General features: G+C 43.1%; 1 pseudogene; it reads left to right on the forward strand.

Moving 5' to 3' along the window:
• The first annotated feature begins 12,915 nt into the window (after window positions 1-12,915).
• LOC133371024 (5S ribosomal RNA) lies at window positions 12,916-13,035 on the forward strand (annotated as a pseudogene).
• Window positions 13,036-21,419: the final 8,384 nt, after the last annotated feature.

Below are 21,419 nucleotides of genomic sequence, written 5' to 3' on the forward strand. Positions count from 1 at the left end.
TCTCACAAGGACCCCTATGTCTTTAATCTCCTGTGTCTCCAAACAATAGATTTTGTTTCTAAAGTCCATAGACTCCAAATCTTTTTCCTGTTCCACGTTTGTTCCAATCTCCGGGGTCTCCTCTCTCACAGGGACCCCTTCCAGGGTCACCTCTCTCACAGGGACCCCTATATCTTTAATCTCCTGCTTCATTTTACTCAATTCAATTTTCAGCTCCTTACAACCCTGTCGCAGGTTTTGTTTCGTTATCTCAATCTCATCCATTATTTTCTGAAACATAGTTATTTCCAGCTTCTCAGCCACTTTCTTAATTGCCATTTTAAAAGAAAAATATAGGAAAACCACTTCTTATTTCAGCAACAATTGGGTTAATACTCCAAACTTGGTGACATCACAGTATAAACAGAGCAGACAGCCTTATCTCTCCATGCTTAAGTAAACAAAATGCAGTTCCCAGGATCGAAACAATTAATGGCGGTCGTCAGGAAACAGATTCGTCAAAATAAAATAGACCAAAAAGAGAGTAGTCTCAGACAATATAATATTCTTCAAAATAAAAATCTGGAATAGAAATCCCTCTTCTGTGTATATCTTTAGAATGCAAATCCAGGACAGCTTTTTGCAACAAAAACAGAGATAAGCTATTAATTAGTGAGTAGCAGAGAGAAGTTATGGCTCCCCAGTGAGATGTCAAAAACCGATCAATCTGGCAAATCTCTTTTAAACAGCAACAATTTAAGTCAAGTAAAAGAAAAATATAGAAAGAAGGGTGCTTGCCTGTTAGTGCGTTCTCTCTTAGAAGATAAGATGAACGTTCGCTTTTCCAGATAGAGCTTGTTGTTAAAAATCCGTCCCACCTTCGTCGGCTGGACCTCGTCCCATAAATTAATGAGATCTGGTCGTCCCAACAAAAATAGGCTTTGAGGTTAATCTCTTCGTTTCTCCCTACCCGGGAGAAGTTTAATCAGTCAAAAAAAGAAAAAATCTGACTGATATATCTGAATAAGCTTCTTTTGAGGCAGGAGCCCGTCTCAAAAGCAGGCACAGGCAAAGTCACCCTTCCCGGAAGTCACATCAGACTGCTCTAGAAGGGTATCATTGTCATGGGAAAACTCAGTGACAGCTCCAAGGTTTTTTGGGGGGGGGAATGGGGTCCTTGGGTAAGACATCCTCATGGCCCCTCTTCCTTAATAAGCCCACCTCCCCATCACCACCTTTGTTGCCATCTCCTGTGGTTGGTTGCACCACTTCCTTATCCTTGCTACTGCCTGCTTGCTTGCCAGGGAGAGAGCCAATGACCAATCAGGCAGTGGCAGCTCCTCCTTCTCCTCCCCTTCACCACTGTAGGAGATGCTCATTCCTTCTGGGCCAAAGTCAGAGGCAGGTGAACAAGGAAGTTGCAGTGGTGAAGAGGTGGAGTCCAGGAGGCTCTTGTCAGGTGGATCCCTGATGCAGTATGGCCAGGGATGGGTGAATCTGTCAGTTTCAGCTTCTCTCCGTTTTTCATTTTTCCATCCTTATGTTCAGCTCTCCACATTTCCACATCAGTTTGCAAACTTTTAAAAACATATCCTCATGAAAATTCATTGGTGTTTTATTTATTTATAGTGCAAGTTTCTCCTAATATGCACATTTTAATGCAAATTTTGCCTAATATAATGCATTTTGTATATTATTTTCACTAATATATGCACTCATATGCACACTTTAGTATATACATTATTATTATTATTATTATTATATAAAGCCATTTAGGGCTTTATATGCTAGTACTAATACCTTGAATTGGGCCCAGGAGAGCACTGGCAGCCAGTGAAGTTCTTTCAGGACCAATGACACATGGTGCCATCAGGCTGTCTCACTTACCAGATTAGCAGCTTTATTCTGCACTAGCTGCAGCCAATAGACCATCTTCAAGGGCAGCCCCAGATACAGCACATTACAGTAGTCCAGACAGGAAGTCACCAGAGCATGGTCAACTGAGGTCAAGCTATCCCTGTTCAGGAACAAGTGTAGCTGGCAAATCAGCCTCAGCTGGGCATAAATATGGGAATAAATATTCAGATGACACTCAGCTCTAAGTTCAGGTCTGTGGCTTCCTTTATGGAATCAGTCCATCTCTTGTTTGGCCTTCCTCCTCAGTTTTATCATTTTAGCTTTTAGTGACAGTTCTGGTTTAATTTGTTCTAACACCCAATTATTGGTCTTTTTCGTGGTCCATGGTATGTGCAAAGCTCCCCTCCAACACCACATTTCAAATGAGTTGATTTTTCTCTTATCTGCTTTTTTCACTGTCCAACTTTCACATCCATACATAGAGATCGGGAATACCATGGTCTGAATGATCCTGACTTTATTGTTCAAGAAGAAGAAGAAGAAGAAGAATACAACTCCTTGCCACAGAAGCCACATTGTACACATTACTTGGCTAGAGAACTGCATTGTGAAATGCAGAGATATGTGAATTTCAAAGAATGGCAGTGTTTCAGTTCATGTATTGTTTCGGAAGGTGTGGAGGAGGTAGGTTTGCCTTTCAATGTGAACGAAATCACATTTCTCCCCCATCCCTACTTGAAAGCTGGGACAGGTCCTATCACTAGGCAGAGTATGGGCAATCATTCTGGTCCTTTCTACTTATTTATTTTTAATTTGAAACATTCGTTATCTGCTCTTAATTGCAGGCAGTTCCAAAGCAGGGCACAAAACATATAACGAAACAAGCAAGCACAGCTAAAGATAAATAACTATTTAAACCACCAGGAGAACTTATACAATACTAAAGCAGTAGGCTTTACTCTGGGGGGGGGAGCTCAATTTCAGAGGCCAAATGGAGCCCTCCAGGTCTTTGTATCTGGCCCTTGGGAGTCTCCCCAGCCACACCCTCTTTCCACAAGCCACACCTCTCATGGGCCATGCTTAACACCCTCCTTGATTGTTCCCCCCCCCCGGTCTTGCTTGCCTGGATGGAGGATCGAGAGGAGTGTATGAGTGTGTGTAGAAACTAGCCTACTGTACTGTTCACCTCCTTTTGCCTCCAGCCCCACCCACAACTGACATGTGGCCCTCAGAAGGTTGCCAAGAAAGGAATGAGCCTGCTAGCGGAAAAGGGTTCCCCATTCCTGCTCTAAAGGCAAATCTATCAAGTTTGCACTTTCCAAAAAAAGTATGTGAACAGAAACACAGCTATCCTTTGCAATTCACACATCAGAATTTTATAATGGAGTTCTCCAATCAAACATTGTTTACAAAATGCATGTATTTGACAGAAGTGTGCATAAAAATGAATATATTCATGAAAATAATGTGCAAAAATGCATCATTTTAGGATAAATTGCTTGCGAAAATGTGTACATTAGTCCAAAGTGCATAAAAATGTAAAATACTGAAGAATTTTCATGAGGATTTTTAAAAAAAATTGCTGCAGAAACTTGAAGAACTGAAGATCAGAAAAATGATCAGAAAAATGAGAAACTGAGAGAACCAAAATTGAGAGAACCAAAATTCAATCCCTACTGCATACCAACATCTAGCATAATATCCAGACCCTTGGCCATGGCCTTGGGACACCTGATGACTCACTCTTTGAGCATCAGAAGAGCCTGGCTGCTGAATCAGACCAAAAGCTCACCTAGTCCATCATCCTCTTCTCGCCATGGCCAACCAGATGCCATGGGAGAGCCTGCAAGCGGGACAGGTGCTACAGCCTCCCTCCCCACTCGAGTGCTCCCCAGCAACTGGTATTCAGAGACATACTGTCTCTAGCTTTTGAGAACTATAAGGTAACAAATAGGGATGGAAGAATCTGTCAATTTCAGTTCTCTTAGTTTCTCATTTTGCTAAACGGAGATCTCCACATTTCTGTACCAATTTGCGATTAAAAAATCCTCATAAAAATTCTCCAGCATTTTAGTGCAAATTTCTCCTAATACATTTTAGGCAGTTTGGACTAAAGTACACATTTTTGCAAGCATTCTATGTATGTTATATTCACTAATATGGTCATTTTTAATGCGCACTTTCCCCTGTTATATGCATTTTTGTAAACCTTTCTTGGCTGGAGAACTACATCGCAAAATTTGGATAGCTTCAAAGGATAGTTGTGTTTCAGTTCTCATATTGTTTGGAAAGTGTGAATTTTATAGATTCACCTTTAAATACAAACTGAATCAAATGTTTTCCCCAACCCTAATAAGAAATGATGAAGTCAGACAGGGCAAGGGTTTGTGGAATAGATAATGTGAAAAAACAGCTGATGTGAATACCTACTCTGGAGAAGAATCAACATTTTTATAGGGAGCAGCTAATAAATCTCAAGTCTTTCTCATACATTCCTGTTTTGTTTCTTTGACAGTAGTTGAAGGCAACCCCTATGTCTGCCCCACTTCCCTGGCTGTTTACTCCAGCTATGGTTAGGTGCTAAACTGTTTACTGGGAGGAATGAATAAAGTGTTCCATGCTGATTGATCTTCCTTGATTCTATGAGAAGGATTAATTTAAAGGCACATGTTGGGAGAACAAAAGTGGGCTGATGCTGTACTGACTTTGAAGTGGCTGGAAGAATGTCTGCTATTCCGACAACACACACACACCACCTACAGAAATGGATTCTGCCCTCCACCATTAAAAAGAAATGGTCCCCCACCCACATTAGTGGGACTGTAGAAATTCCAAGCTGCACTTTGATTCAGGAACAGAAGTTGGTGTGGTGGTGGTGATGATAATAGTCAGTCCTTGGAATGAAATTATTTAGAATAACCAATTCACCAAACTAATTAAAAAAATCTCTAAATGACTAATTAATTACTAATTAATACCTAAAAGCAGTCTTATAATTTCCAGGTGAACTGAACGTGAATTAACTTCCTTTTGCAGTAGAACTTGGATGGTTTTGAACTAAATTAAATTGTAATTTTCATATAGGTTTCATCACCCGTAACTCTGTGTCTGATTATGGCCATTGCATTTACCATTTTTATCAATCTGAAAAGTGATGCTCCTCTTTAAGCTCAAGGATCATAATTGTTGGGGAAAATAAATAAAACAATTGTTCACATTGCCCTGTGTGTCTGTGCTTTGATGTTTTTGGGCAGAGCAACTCATGGGAAGCTGGCAGAAGGGGTGCCGGCGGAGGAGGAGCTGGCAGGAAGGTCTGCAGCATTCAATTGCCATTCAGGAGCCTCTGGGCCGGCAGAACGTGGGCTCAGCCAGGAGCTGCACACAGGCACCAGAAAGTAAATGCCAGCTCTCATGAATACTCCTAACAGGGAGTAAACGCTCCTCATAGACTTCCATTGTTCCATTGGAATTCCATTCCATTATATTCTTAGACCAACCTTTTTCTCAGTGTAACTTTGGCCTGGATCAGCATGTACAGGAGTGCTCCGAATGGGAGGTGGATGTTGCGTAAGTCCCCCCCACGGCCCCTCCTCTGACACACCCCTGGAACATCCATTCTTTGACCCTTACCCCGGCTTCCATCAGCACCCCTTCTGCTGGGCTGGGCTTCCCTGGCGGACCCTCAGCTCAGTCAACAGGGTCCCACCTCCACCATGGCTGAGCTGGGGTGAGAGGCTTCTGCCAGCAGAGCCTGGCTGAGCAGGGACCCTGCCACATCCATCTCCTTTCCGTCTAGTATAAATACAAGTTGGATTGCACCCTTAGTCTTCTTAAGTATACATTAGTTTACACTTTAGCAGAGCAGCTTTTAAAATTCTAAAGGCTGGGGTGAGAATGCCAAAGATCACATGAATGAATTGTGAATGGAACTGTGAATGGAACTGGAAGAAATTAGTTCCTTTTTGGTGGGGGTAAACTGGAACAGGAACTAATATCTTTTTTAAATGAACTTTCAAAATATATTATCATCAAACTTAAATTTGAAGCATTTCATAACATTTTATGAAACCGTTTTCTAGATATATATTTTTCAATCAAACATGTCTTTATTATTTTCAACAAGGAATATGGAAAGGGGAGGGAATAACAAGAATAACAGCAAATTATACAGCCACAGGAGTGGCTGTATACTGTAGCAAGCATGGATTTTTTACATTCCGCCATGTTAAATTGAAAATACCCCCATGCCATTCTGATGCTTCCCATAAACTCAGTTCAAAACAAAATCTTATGAAACCTATAGACCTGAACTCAGAAACTCTTGCTTAACAACCTTCTAATTTTTCATGGTGATACACAAAACACTCCGAGAGAATCCAGAATTCAAAGTCTAAAACAAGAGTAAAATAATTCAGACCCCATTTGATTTTTTTCTGTAGGTGGTCTCATAATTTGTTGAAATTAATTAAAAACCAGCCACTTCACAGAGTACATGTAATCTTATTATTGACCTTGCCCCGTACTCTGACCTTCATCTTCTGCAGTTTAAAAGTTTTTTAAATGCCTGGCTGATTTTTTTATTAATTTAAGAAAATTAACTTTGGGGTCTATGATAGCACAGGCATGCTCAGTACCAACTGGTAGTGTTCTAAAAGGCAGGCTAACAGCTGTTTGGCTTGGCTAATCAGGGGGCCACACCAGTGCCAGATATTTAATCCACTTTAAACAGTCATGGCTTCCCCTGAAGAATCTTGGGAAGTGTAATTTATGAACAGTGCTGAGAGTTGTTAGAAAACCCTTCTTCCCATCATAGAGCTACAATTCCCAGAATTCCCTGGGACGAGGGACTGGCTGTTCTCTGGGAAGAGGGACTGACTATTAAACCTCTCTTCCCAGAGAATTCTGGTGATTGTAGCTCTGTGATGGGAATGGGGCATCTCCCAGCAGCTCTCAGCACCCTTCACAAACTACACTTCCCAGGATTCTTTGAGGAAAGCCATGACAGTTTAAATGTCTGGTATGGATGTGGCCAGGGACAGCTTTGGTTTAAATTTGGGTAGGGGACTACATGAGTAGGTGGGAGAAATCCCCCAAAATAATGATACTGTCACAATGTTTTCCTTTTGGAAAGGTGCTTTCCCTCTGCCCAGTGTCCACCGACCCAATCTCTTCCCCCCCTACTCCTCCCCCTCCCCTCCCCCTTTCTCCCTCCCCCTACATGAGGGAGGCACATGTTACCAAATTCTTCCAAGCTACACAGGAAGTGGATTGGATTGTGAAAGACCAATCCAAATTGTGTTGCATTTTTACAAATTTGTAAGGCAGTACAATATCTCAGAGAAAAGGCCCGGTCTCCTGCTCCCTTGGTGCATTCACTATAGCTGCCCAATTTCCCTGCTTTTTAAAGTTTGATAGAAATATCAGTTGGCTATAGGTATGTTTTTAAACCGCAAGGTTTTCTGCCTATTAGTGAATAGGATGTAAAAGAAAAAGCAGGCAGTACTAAACCTTTCCAGAAAAATGTAAGAAATAATACTCTCAGAGAGACAGACTACTTTATGCACAAATTAACCATTTCCAAAAATTAAATTTGACTCAGGGGGCTGGACCATGGAAAAGTCTTGACCAGCAAAGGCTATAAAGGGCCACCATGTTTCTTCAAATCAGTTCACTTTGGTTATAAAAGGTGAAGAGGTATAGAGGTGAAGTATGTGTGAGCCATTCCATCAGCAAATGCCACACTTTGTTCCACCACCTCTCAAGCTGGAGCACCAATGATGAGCTGTTTCCAACTTTGCAGCTGCCAATAAAAACAAAACAAGTTCCCTATAAATGATCTGGTGCATTGTATCAGGGGGAAAAGATAGCAATGCTAACTGTGGGTTAGGGATGGGTGAGAAATTTGATTCAGTTTGCATTTAAACCTGCATTTAAAATTAGGTTTGCTATACTAGACATGTGTAGGTAGCATCAGGCAGGCACAGGCTGGCAGCACCATGGAGATGGCATGCACAGAGAGTCATGAAATTTGGAGACATGGTAGCTTCTATAGAGGAAATTAATCCTGCCAAATTTCAGGTGAATACTTCCAGATGTTTTCATGCTAGCCACCTTTAAAATTTGTTTTTTCCAATACTTTTTTTTTTATAAAAAGATCCTGTCATATATGGGGCAGATTGCCAACAACAGTAGTGAGTGACGGAAAAATAAAAATACTATTTAGTATGAACAATATTCACTGTGGTTAGCAATTAGAAGAAATAACAACCACAACCACACAAGCTGGCTGCTTTTTACTGTTTGTGGGTAGCAAATAATAAGTTGCTGGACATTACTTCTTTAATAGAAACTTTGATATCAGAGGTAGGAGTAACATGGAAAGAACAGGGATAGGTTCCTACACCACAAAAAAGAAGAGCAGTTCAACTTATCTCAGCAAACTGTTAATTCAAAACTAACAATACGCACATCTGAAATGAAACAACCATGTCAGGTAAGCCTTGCCTACAGACCACTTGAAGGCTTCTTCCAAAACACATCCAGGGATGCCTGCCTTGCCTTCCCCCCCCCTTTATCATGTAGCATCTTGCTAGAGCAACCTAAAGCTTTGAGCACAGTTTTCCTCTCTGTAGACCTGAGCAGACAGAAGGGCAGTCACCACCATACCCTGTGCTTGGTTTCTTTCTCTCTGCCATTCTTCCCTACACTCAGGCGACATGTCTTCAGTAAACAGTGCTTTCGGGGCACCCAAAGCATTGTTTACTGCAGGAGCACCTGGGTCACATGTCACGAAGTGCCATTCCAGCTATGTGTGAGAGAGCTGCCCGCAGCAGCTGCAATCCAGTAGACAAGGAGCCACATTCTGTGCTACCCCCCCCCTTATGCTCCCTGCAACCAAAAAAGACTTTGTTAAAAGGAGTTTCTTTCCTGGAGGATTTGTTAAATGAGGTATTACTGTACTGAATTCAGAGAGCTGTGGCTAGATATGCCCACAAGGTTTAATAATAATTCTTAGCAATCAGAATAGAATAGAATAAAAAAAATGGACAACAAACTTTCTTTTAAAACTATGTAAATAACAATGCAATTGATTGGGACAGAACAGAAAACAAGCTGAAAATGTCACCCTAACCCCTCCAAACATTTCTAAGAGACAGAACATACAAAAGATTTCTGCATTTTAAGTCTCCACCCCTTCCAAGCACTGTGACTGGAGAGTGTTAGGTGGGGTGATAGCAATCTAGCCTTCCTCCCTCTCTCTCCATCCAGGTGTTCTCCCTTTATGGTGTTGTAATTGCTCCATTTCAGAGACACCCTGTCTGAGTTGATTAGAGACTGTTTTGAGCTACAGATCTGTAGAAATTGATTCAGGACAAGGAGATCTGCTCTGTAAAGACTTGTAGCTGCTTCAGCCTGATTTGGACAGGATACAAATAGGCCTGAATCAGCCCTATTTGGTTTGTGATTTGTACAAATACAGTGCACAGCCCTAATTGTTCAGCCTATTGTAGCAATTGTAATGCACTGTGCTAGATGCTCATAGAATCATAGAATAGTAGGGTTGGAAGGAGCCTATACAGCCATCAAGTCCAACCCCTTGCTCAATGCAGGAATCCAAATCAAAGCATTCCCGACAGACGGCTGTCCATGCTGTATGATTTGAAATTGTATTTTAACAGACTCGCACCACAGACCACTTGAATGAAGCTGCGGACCACCGTTTGGAACCCCGAACCATCTCTTCACACAAAAAATTGTTCATATTTATTTTTCAAGGTGACACGACACTTTGCTGTTTTTGCTGTGACAGAGTAACACACCTCTTTCTGACTTCAAATCTGCTTCGTTGGTAATTGCTTTTTATGAAACAACAACTTGTCCTTTGAGCATCGGGGTCAGGCAAAGTGCAATCCAATGCATATTTACTCAGAATTAAGTCACAGGAACATAGGAAGGTGCCTTATACTGAGTCAGACCATTGGTCCATCTAGCTCAGTATTGTGTACACTGACTGGCAGCGGCTCTCCAGAGTTTCAGGCAGAAACTCTCTCCCAGCCCTACCTGGAGATGTTGGGGATTGAACCAGGGGCCTTCTGCATGCAAAGCAGATGCTCTGCCACTGAACTGTGGACCTTTCCCACTGTGGGGACTTGCTCCCAGAAATGTGCGGATAGTTTCAGTATGGATGAACGAAGGAACAAACGCAGGATTAGAACTGGCTATTAGCGTGGGTTCTTTGCTTTTAACTTTAGAGCAACACTCTGATCTGGCAATGTAATTTCCTTTGCATCCCCTGTAAATTCTACCAGACGGGAGGGAGCTGTTATTCAATAAGCATACAGTAGCTGAAAGAAACAGGCTGATGATGTACTGCTGTAAGGAGCTGCAGGGGGGGGAGTGCCTCGGAAATTCCATACCACTGCATTTAATAAATTCTTTAAATTAGATTTGTGCATTTCCTCAGACCAAGCGCCCAGTTTCCATGTGTGGTTTTATTTGGAACTGCCACGCCAACAAGAGTCAAGTGGCCTGTTTTGTCTGATGATTTGATTCAGTTATGAGTAAGATTGCCAGATGCCCCACTTGAAGGCACACCCTGCGTTTAAAAGAGTGTACCCTATTCTAGCATATGCAAGGTCGCCTGCATGTATATATGTTCCGTAATTCCACCCAAGCACAGAAAAAGAATGTAGCATCTGGCACTAAGGATGAGGGAGAAATTTGATGCGGTTTGCATTAAAAGGTGGATCTGACCCGAAACAGTGAGCAAACTGAAACGCAGCCATCCTTCGAAATTCCCACTTCTCTGAATTCTGCAATGGAGTTTTGCAGCCAAATAATGTGTACAAAAATGCATATACCAGAGTAAATGAACAAATAGGTATATTTGGAGAAATATGCACTAAAATGCTGACAAATTATTATGAGGATCTCTTTTTTTAATGCAAACTAATGTGAAAACATGGAGAACTGAACTCAAGAGTGGAAAAATGAGAAGCTAAGGGAAACTGACAGATTTGCCCATCCCTTTCTGATGGGTATCTAATACAGAATTCAGCTCCCTAAGAACCTTCCTTTCATTCTTTCCTTCTGTTCAATAAGCAAGTTTCTAGACCTTAAGGTCACAGTGCAATTACACAGTTTAAAGTACATTGATGAGCGCCTATTGGAATCTTAGAAGTTAGGCGTTCCTAATGATCAGGGGTTCCTGAGATTACCAGGACTGGCAGGAGGGCAGATTCAAATCCCCACTCAACCACAAAGATCACTAGGTGGCATTGGGCCAGTTAGCATCTCTCAGCCTAACTTACCTGCACTGTTTTTGTGAGGACAAAATGGAAGGGGATACAATGTGCACCATCTCGAGCTCCAAAATAAATAAATAAAAATAATAATAATAAATCATAGATGTAATAAAATGGGAATCATTTTGCCTTGATGCAAAATGTTAATTTGTTTTCTTTTTAGTGTGTCTTTCACATATATGGCTGTTGGGATCTAGTATTATGAGAAAGGGACAGAAACGTCTCTCTGTGTCCACTTTCTCAACACCATGCATAATTTTATACACCTCTGTCTTATCCCTCTCTTACTTGCTTTTATATCTAAACTAAAAATTGCATAAACTTGCACATGGTTCTATGATCACTGTGAAACAAGAAGCCTATTTTCTTCGTTTTGAGGGGACATGCTCATGTGTCATAGCAGGCAACTTCTTAGAAGAGACTTTCTCTGCTGAGTGTGAGAGAAAAGCCAGAGGTGCCGCTTTAAAGATAGCGCTGCTTGCCTTATGCCATTTTTATTGGCTTTGCTTGTATTAAAATATTGTATTTGCTGCCCAATTAATCAAGGACTCCATTTTAATAGTGCAATCCTGCTGGTATTTACACCAGGCCGAGGGGATACAGGATGTGGCGGATTTCTAGCTCAGCCAGGCTACACCAGCATAAGTCCCCCATCCCGGTACAGCCAGGGCTCAAGTAGCCGAACCCGGCTCAGCTGGGACTCAGCCAGCTCAGCAGAGACCGGCATAACTCCCTAAAAGAGGCATTCTGGGGGTGTGGCTGGGAGGGACCAACAGGAGGGGAACTTACACCATATCCTGCTTCCATTCAGCTTGGTCATGTGTCCTCCAGTCCTTGCATAAGTTAAGCCGGGAAAAGGCTCTGCTGGCTCAGCCGGAGTTCTCCCCTCCCAAGGGCTCCTGAACAAAGTTAGGATCTGGCATACTTTAAACTGACTTAAGTTAACCTATAGGATTGTACCCGTAAGTTATGTCAGCTTCCTCAGTGTAGGATTGCTCCCTCAGTTGCTTAAAGAAAATACAGCAGTGCAATCCTAGAGATGCTTACTCAGAGGTAAGCCCCAGTAAATTCAGTGGGGCTTACTCCATGGAAAGTGAGCATAGCATTGCAGTCTAAATTTTGCATCCTTAGATTTATTTTTTTTAATGATAAGGTAGATGCTTAGAATGCATGGGCTAAATCCAACATTCTTTGTCTGCTAGCGCAAGGGATGAGTGAGTTTTATTGCTGCACAACGAAGGAATCCAGTGCAACAGTAGTGCCAGCAGAAAGCCGTTGTGTAACAGATTGCTCAGTCTATTGTGCAAAAAAGAGTTACCAGAGACCTTCATGTTCTCTTACAAAATATGTTCTGTTGCACTACAACATTCTGCTGGCACAAAACATTTCACCTGCAGAACAAGTTTACCATTAAATGACTGTAACTGAGCACCACCTAGGGATGCAACCCTATGTCAGACATCTGAGCTCTCAAAGCACTTGGCATATGTAAATCCTTACAACGACCTTGTAACATAGACCAGAATAATTCTTATGCCCAAATTACAGCCAGGAACTCCATACCACTTGCTCTTAGTAGCCACTATTATGCAACGCCTGCTCAATAGTATCCTGGGCAACTGATTCTATTTGGGTCCTTCATAAATGAAGCCCTGCTCTACACTATTTCATTTCTGCCAGCTTTTTAGAGAAGTCAGGCTTGTCCTCTGGTTTTCAACGATGAGGTATTTATCCCACCTTTGATGTCCCCTTTTTGTTACAGCCCATGTTTATAGAGAACAGGGCATACTACCCTGAACACACCCGACTTAATCTGATCTCGGAAGCTAAAAAGGTTCAGGCCTGGTTAGTACTTGGATGGGAGACCGCCTGGGAATACCGGGTGCCGTAGGCTTAGAAGAAGGCAATGGTAAGCCACCTCTGAATACCTCTTACCACGAAAACCCTATGAATATATCCAAAAAGGATTCATAGGGTCATCATAAGTCATAATAGACTTGAAGGCACGTAACAACAATGATCTTGTTCTTGGCTGGTGATACAAACAACAAAATACAAAACCTCCATGTCAAACACACACACACAACCCTAACTACTACTCCTGATCCAACCGTAAAGGTCGCTTTGCACAAATAGTCCCTTCTGGCATCATTTGGGGTGCGCATGCATGTGTATGCATGCAAAATAAAGGGGAATTTATTTTACATTTAAAATAACTTTAAATGTAAAGGCGCACATTGTATTTAAAAGGCAATGGAGGAGCCCAACATGCGCACAGCTGGGTAGGCACACAGGACTCCTACATGAATATAGGATGGGGGGGGACTTCAGGCCAGGCACCAAGTGTGACCCTCCAGGCCTCTTCGTCTGGCCCTTGGGACTGTCCCCAGGCCACCCACCCTTCCTAGCAACACACCTCCCGAGGTCAAATCCCTCACTAGGGTTGCTTCACACCCGCCTTGAGAGTTTTTGCCTGGCTGGAGGGTGTCCCTGAACTCTGATAACGCCTCTTGCTTCCTTGTCCAGATGAGAGGTAGAGAGGGGTCCATCATGAGTGTGTGTAGAAAACAGCCTACTGTACAAAGATAACATTTACATTCATTGCTCCACCCTCATTTGCCTTAGGCCCCACCCATCATTGGCATGTGGCCCTTGGAAGGTCATCCTGAAGGGAATGTGGCCCAGAGGCTGCAAAAGATTCCCCACCCCTGCATGGGGACTCCTCCATCCAATCCGGAACCCTGGCCATTTACAGTTCTCAGGTGCTTGGAGGAACCCTGTGCTTGTAGAGGTGAGCTCTTCACCTCTGGAGGCACAAAGCCAGCATGTTCATTGGATTTTGAGCAGGCTTGTTTGGACACCTCCGATGTTTCCCAGACGTGAAATGCATTCATCTTCCTTTCTGGGCAGGTACATAGCACATGCATTTTAAATACAATGCACATCTCTCCTCTGAACACAAACAAAGAAGATTAAGCTCTCTTTCCCAGAATCTCTAGAAATAGATAACATATTCAGGCTTATTGAAATTCAGAAATTCACTCCACCACCATCCCCATCAGGTCTACAGCCTAAGCGCAACTAAGTAATCTGGATGCAACCCAATGTGAGGAAGGACCCCCCAGTACGTTTCTGTTTCTTTGCCACTCCTCCTCCTGTGGGATGCACAGGGCTTCAAGCATCGCAGCCTTCCAGTGAATCACAAAAATGCTCCTTCCTATCCTTAGCTGGCTCATTGCAACCACATAAATTGTAGATATCACACTTGGCTTTGGAAAGGTAGTAAATCAAAAGCCTTTTCCTTTCCAGCAGCCTGATAAAAGGAAATCGCTTCTATCTGGAACCATTGCCTTTAACAAAACAAAACAGGGATTGCAGGCCAAGATATAGATGTTAAACATCCCTGGATACTTGTAAGCAGGATGGGCAGCTATTAATGTGGTTACTTGGATCAAAGCAATAAAGTATATTCCTTCCCTACACATGTTGCTGGCAGGGGCATTGCCAGGTACTTAAAAGATTCAAGGCACAGGACCACCATGGCCAGTGGAGGTTGGCTCATTAGGGCAAATAGGAAGCTGCCCCACCAGCCTGTCTTCAGCCGGCATCCACTTGACTGCCTTCTTATTCACATCCAGTGCAAGAGGGGTGATGATTGTGAGCTTCCTCTTCCTTATTTGCCCTTGTAGAATTCACCAGGGAGGAGGATGGGGGCAAAACTAGAATTAGTTGGCTCTGCCTATCATTGGCTCTGGCTCCGCCTACTGTTGGCCTCTCTGCCTTCTGCCCGACCAGTCCTAATGGGCAACAGCCACCACTGACCATGACACAAATTTGCATAAAATGGCAGATGCTAGTAGATGCAAATTTAAATCTCTGAGCAAATCACTGGTGCATGGTTGGGGGCTCACTCGCAGTGGAACAGGAGACCTGTAAAGAAAGGGAAAATAAACTTAAAATGGAAATGGACTGCCTTTCAGTCAATCCCGACTTATGGCAACCCTACGAATAGGGTTTTCATGGTAAGCTGCATTCAGAGGGGGTTTACCATTGCCTTCCTCTGAGGCTGAGGGGCAGTGACTGGCCCAATGTCACCCAGTGAGCTTCATGGCTGTGTAGGGATTCGAACCCTGGACTCCTAGGTTGTAGTCCAACACTCTAACCACTACGCCACACTGGCTCTTATAAGATGGGGCAAAATCTAGAGAAAAAGACCTAGAGCTTCCCCCCACCCCCCTTGCCATCCTCTAATAACCCCCGTTTGCTTGACTTCAGTGCCTAAACAAGTGGCTGTTAGTGGGAGTACTGCTGGAAGCAAACAGTTATTTAGGTAAGGAGAGAAATTCGACTTGAGTTAGCATTTAAAGGTGAGCTTACCTAATTCACGTTTTGCCAAACAATATGAGAACCAAAACATAGCCATCATTCAAAATTCACACTTTTCCAAATTTTGCAATGCAGTTCTCCAGCCCAGCTATGTGTACAAAAATGCATATACCAGGATAACGTGTGCATAAAAAAAGCACAGAAACACAGGAAGCCGTTTTATACCAAGTCAGACCATTGGTCCATCTAGGTCAGTATTGTCTACACTGACTGGCAGGAGCTCACCAGGGTTTCAGGCAGGAAACCTTCCCGTTCCTGCCTGGAGATGGCGGTGATTGAACCTGGGACCTTCTGCATGCAAAGCAGATGTTCTGCCACTGAGCTACAGTCCTAATATAGTATGTGCTTGTATACACTGGGGGTCATTAGGAAACAGGGCTGAAAAGAAAACAGCCAATATCATAAAGTTACATAATTCTATGGTGAAACCACACTTGGAATAGTTCTGGTCTCCTCACCAGTAGGTTAGTGGCAAATTCAGAAGTGCAGGGTCCCTTCATGATAGTCATGCTACCCCACCTCAAAGTCATGCCCTCTTTTCCATTTTCCCTCATCTTCCTTGCCCTCCATGTTGTCTCTGAGTCCACACTCCACTACAACCGATGTCCGTGGGACCCAATCAGTATGAAAGGAGAGACTGTATGTTAGCTACTGAGAAGAATCTTCTCTGTGGCTGACTCACCTCCTTTCACTCTGATTGGCTCCAATCAGCACAAAAGAACAAGGACTCTTCTCAGTGGCTAACAGGCTCCCTTTCATGCTGATTGGTCCTGGTTGAGACCCTACTCCCAAACAAGTAATGGCTCTATGACCCCCAACAACCCGAGACGACAACACCCCTGCTCCTCGCCTCAAAAAGGATATTGCAGAGCTGGAAAAGGTTCAGAAAAGAGCAACCAAGATGATCAAAGGGAGGGAGCGACTCCCCTAGGAGGAAAGCTTGCAGCATTTAGGGCTTTGTAGTTTAGGGAAGAGGTGAGTCAGAGGCAGCATGATAGAAGTGTATAAAATGATGCACGGCATGAAGAAAGCGGATAGAGAAATGTTTTTCTCCCTCTCTCATCGTAACACTAGAACTCATGGACATCCAATGAAGCTGAATGTTGGAAGAGTCAGGACAGACAAAAGGAAGTACTTCTTCACATAGCTCATAGGAATTTGCTCCCACAAGAGGCAGTGATGGCCACCAACTTGGATGGCTTTTAAAGAGGATTAGACAAATTCATGGAGCAGAAGGCTACCAATGGCTACTAGCAATGATGGCTGTAATTTTACCTCCACCGTTAGAGGTAGTATGCGTCTGATTGAATGCCAGTTGCTGCGAATCGCAAGTGAGGAGAGTCCTCTGGCTTGTGTCCTGCTTGCAGGCTTCCCATAGGCACCTGGACTAGATGGGTGTTTGGCCTGATCCAGCAGGCCCCTTCTTATGGTATCAGGACTTTTACTTTAAATTGCAAACAAATGCAAAAATGTGGAGAGCTAATCTTAAACATGGAAAAATGAGAAAGCAAGAGAAACTGAAATTGCTGGATTTGTCCATCCCTATACCTGGCCATTGGCCATGCTGACTGGGGCTGATGGGACTCAGAATCTCACAATATCTGGAGCAGAGATTCCCAAACTGTGGTCTGTGGACCACCAGTGGTGCATGGACCACCAGTGGTCTTTGACCTTCATTCAGGTTGTTTGCAGTGTGTCTGTGGGTTTATGTGTGAAGACAGGAGACAGCACATCCATCGTATTAAATATTCATGTTGATTTTTAATTGTATTTTAATTGCTTTTTATTTCTTATATTGCATTCATATTGTATTACAATTTGAATTCTGTGGGATTCAAACTGTAACACAATAAAATACATTATATATAACAAATTAAAAATTGTACAGGCAATAATGCAAGCCTACACTTAGAAGTTGGTGTGTTTTAATCTTTTTAGTCTATTGCTGTATTAATTGTTTTAAAATGTTTTAATTACTTGTTTTTAACTGTTGTTTAAATAATTTTAATGTTTTTTGTAAACCACTTTAGAGATTTTCTACCGTCAAGCAGTATATAAATGTTGTTAAATAAGTAAATAAAATAGACCAGGTAGCATAGTCCATTATAATTGCTACAGAAAAAACCATTAAGCAGTCCACCAAGACCATGACAATGGGGGGAGAGGGAAGTTGGGGGACCACTGATCTCTAGAGAACCACAAGTTTCTGACCCTTGCATTCTCATACCATCAAAACTGATAAGTTAAACTAATACCAGGACCAATTAGGGTTGCCACCTCAGTTCCTTTAGAGGCAACCCAGAGAACCAAACTCAGAGGCCTCTATTGGTTTATTTTTATTTGCTCTGTGCAAGCCAAACGTGTGTGTGTGTATTATGCTGGATGGGGGGGGGGGACCAACAACAAAATAAAAGCTCTCAAGAGAAGTAATCTAGGATGGAAACTTGGCAGCCAAGCTGCATGTCAACCAATTACACACATAACATGAGGGCAAAAGCAAGCCAAAAGTCGAGTTCAAATCTATAAAAGGAGAACTGAACCTCACCTACATTTTTCCCCAAACAGAAAGAGACGGTAGGAGGGTGAGGAGTACCGGATCTTAAATTCCTGATTCTGGTTTCATTATGTTGAAAAAGAGGTCAGAATCATTGGCAGTACACTTGGGCCCAGCTCAACGCATTGGCCTGGAACCAAGGAATCACAAGCAGAAGGAGAACCTGATGCCTTAAGTTTGGTGGACTCTTGCACATGTGCAAGCAGAAGGCTTCACTACAGGGCAGCACTACATAAGAACATAAGAAGGGCCTGTTCGATCAGGCCAGTGACCCATCTAGTCCAGCATCATGTTATCACAGCGGCTAACTACATGCCTAGGGCATGGGTGGGGAACCACCTGGACTACGGGCCAATCTCAACCCACCAGGGAGTCCAGTTTGGCCTGTGAGGCCGTTTCCCACAAACCATGCCCACCCATCAATCAGCTGGGGTCACATGTGACATCAGCTGATGAGCAGGAGAGCAAGGTGTAATTTTGCATTGGCTGCACCAACATGTGCTTGCAGCCCAAACAGGATTTAGGACCCCACATTTGTCAGCTGATGAGTGGTGACTAAATCCTGCTCAGTTTCACTGCGTGCATCTGTTCCCTACTAGGAACTGGTGCATCCAGCCAGTGCAAGCGGAAAGAAAGGAGCCTTTTGCGAGCATCAGCAGAGTGGGGGATCTGCTGCCTCTCCTCCTTTCTTTCTCCTCTCCCCATCATGTTTGCAATCCTTTCAAGGGATTTTGACAGGTGGATGGGACAACCTGCCTGTCAATCATGTGACATCATAAAGCGGTACGTTGTTTCCATCACTATTGGTGTTCAGGAGGAATTTGAAGACATTCCTGTTTACCCAGGAATTTGATGGCTGAAGGCAGCTGGACAGCCATCTGTCGGGAATGCTTTAAGTTGTATTCCTGCATTGGGCAGGGGGTTGGACTCGATGGCCTTATAGGCCCCTTCCAACTCTACTATCCTATGATTCTATGAGACTGTTCCTGGAAACCCAGACATCACTGGATGAAAGAATGTTTTTTAACTGCACGTGTGTTTTAGAATGCTTTCCTTTTTGTCATTAAATTGTTTTGTTGATGTGTTTGCTGCTCTGGGCTCCTTTGGGAGGAAGGGAGAGATATAAATTCAAATGATGACGATGATGATGACATGATTGGCATGTGGGTTGCCCATAGGGAGAGGCCAGATAAAGATCTGGCCCCCAGAGCCAAAAACGTTTTCCACCCCTGGTGTAGGGGAAGCCTGCGCACAGGAGTTGCACAACAGCAACTCTCCCCACTTGTGAACCCCAGCAACTGACCTTTAGGGGCCCATTGATTCTGACAGTGGCACTAGAACATAGCCATAGTGGCTAGTAGCCACAGATAACCTTATCTGCCATGAATTTATCTAATCCTCTTTTAAAGGAATCCAAATTGATGGCCACCACTGCCTCTTGTGGCAATATCTCAGCAGTTGTGTTAAACTACAAGAAACATCTTTGTGTTTGTAAAAACTGGGGGCCTGTCCTTATTCACTCCCCCCCCCGCTTCAGTTCCCTTGTGCATACAGGCTGAATGCCCAACAAGGGCTAGAAAGTGACTGAGAATGTCACTTAATGTGTGTGACATTGTTTGGAAGTCTTTATTTTTACCACAAAAATAAATAATTAAAAAGAGGAACTAGACATGAATTTGCAGACAAAGGATCCAACAGTGGAGAATGGTGGCTCCAATATCAACAGGGCAGTGAATCCACTCGGCACTTTCAAGGAGCTGTCCAAGGAGCACCTTGACCTCATCTTTGGGAATCCTCAAATACAAGCAGGGTTGGCATTAGCACTGTGCATCCTTGAGCAGCCACCAGGGTCTCAGCACCCTGGCAGGGCCCACTTCTGATGCCTGCCCTGTGGCCCCATTTAATTTTTTTCCCCTGGGCCAGCAGGCTAAGCACTAGGAGGCTAGCCACTATCTTAATTTTCCACAGGGCATTTTGGGAAATTAAAATGGCTGCTAGACCCAGTCTCCAAGAGTTCTGATGGGTGAATTGGTCAGTTTCAGTTTCTCTGGGTTTCTCATTTTTCCAATCTTAAGTTCACTTCTTGACATTTCCACACCAGTTTGCAGTTTTTTAAAAAAACAGATTTTAGTGCAAATTTCTCTTAATATGCACATTTCTGTATGCATTGCTGTATAACATACACATTTTTGCAAAAAAAAAAATTATGTAATATAACGCGTTTTGTATGTTATTTCCACAAATACATGTATTCTATGCATAGTTTACCCAAGTAGATGCATTTCTGTATGCATTACTTTGTTTGTTTGGCTGGAGAACTGCACTGCAAAATTCAGAAAAGTGTGAATTTCAGAGGATGGCTGTGTTGCTTATTGTTTTGGAAAGTGTGAATTAGGTTTGTCATTAAATGTGAACTGGATCAAACTTTTCCCCCATCCCTAATACAAGACCCACTGATGGAGGAGGGGGCCTTCAAGGCAGCACAATGCCCTGTGCCTCCCCTGGCTTATATTTTTGTGATGGCTGGTGTGATACAGTCACTGTTGCTCATGCCATAAGCTTCATTTTTTCCATCCTGCCACAATCTCTGATTAAACGGATTTAACAGGGTTTTGAAGGACTGCAAAACAGGATTAAGCTGAAAGGGAACACTTTGCTAGCCACAGTTATCCATGCTCTGGAAAACTTCAGGCTGTACTCCTCTAGTATATGCAGTATGTCGAGCTACCTTTGAAGAAACTGCAATTACTTCAGAATACTGGCAGTAGGACCGGGTGACAAGATTGCATCTCACTTGTACTGAAACAGCTGCACCAATCTGTTTCTGAACCCTGTTCAAGTGATATTGCAATGGGACAAAAATGGTAAGTCAAGGCAATGCAATGTAGAAAGTGTGGGCATCACCCTGAACTGGCTTTGGTGCCATTAGTGAAAGATCTGATTGCATAAGTGACATCATGATGTCATTATGATCACTACGTGGTCCCTGATTGGCTGGCATCAGTCCAGGGTAGGGTAAAAAGGATGGCACCAAAGTAGCAGTGAGAAACAATGACTGGGAAAAACACACCTACAAACCAAAAGGGGGAAAGGGGGGGATGGGTTGAGGGAACATTTCTGTCTCCCCAAAAGCATACCTCTCCCCAGACAAAATTTTAAAAAATAAAAAATTGGGTGAACTTTCAGTCCAGACCTACTACAAACCCTTGCAGACCCTGTTTAGCCCTTGGCATACTGGGACGGGGGAAACCCAAGTATGTTCACACTACAACAATGACTTAATCATACCACTTTACAGTTCTGACAGACTAAGAGCTGTTAACATGCCACTTGCAGGG

This window comes from Rhineura floridana, chromosome 15, assembly GCF_030035675.1.
Source record: "Rhineura floridana isolate rRhiFlo1 chromosome 15, rRhiFlo1.hap2, whole genome shotgun sequence".
In the NCBI taxonomy this organism is placed as follows: Eukaryota; Metazoa; Chordata; class Lepidosauria; order Squamata; family Rhineuridae; genus Rhineura; species Rhineura floridana.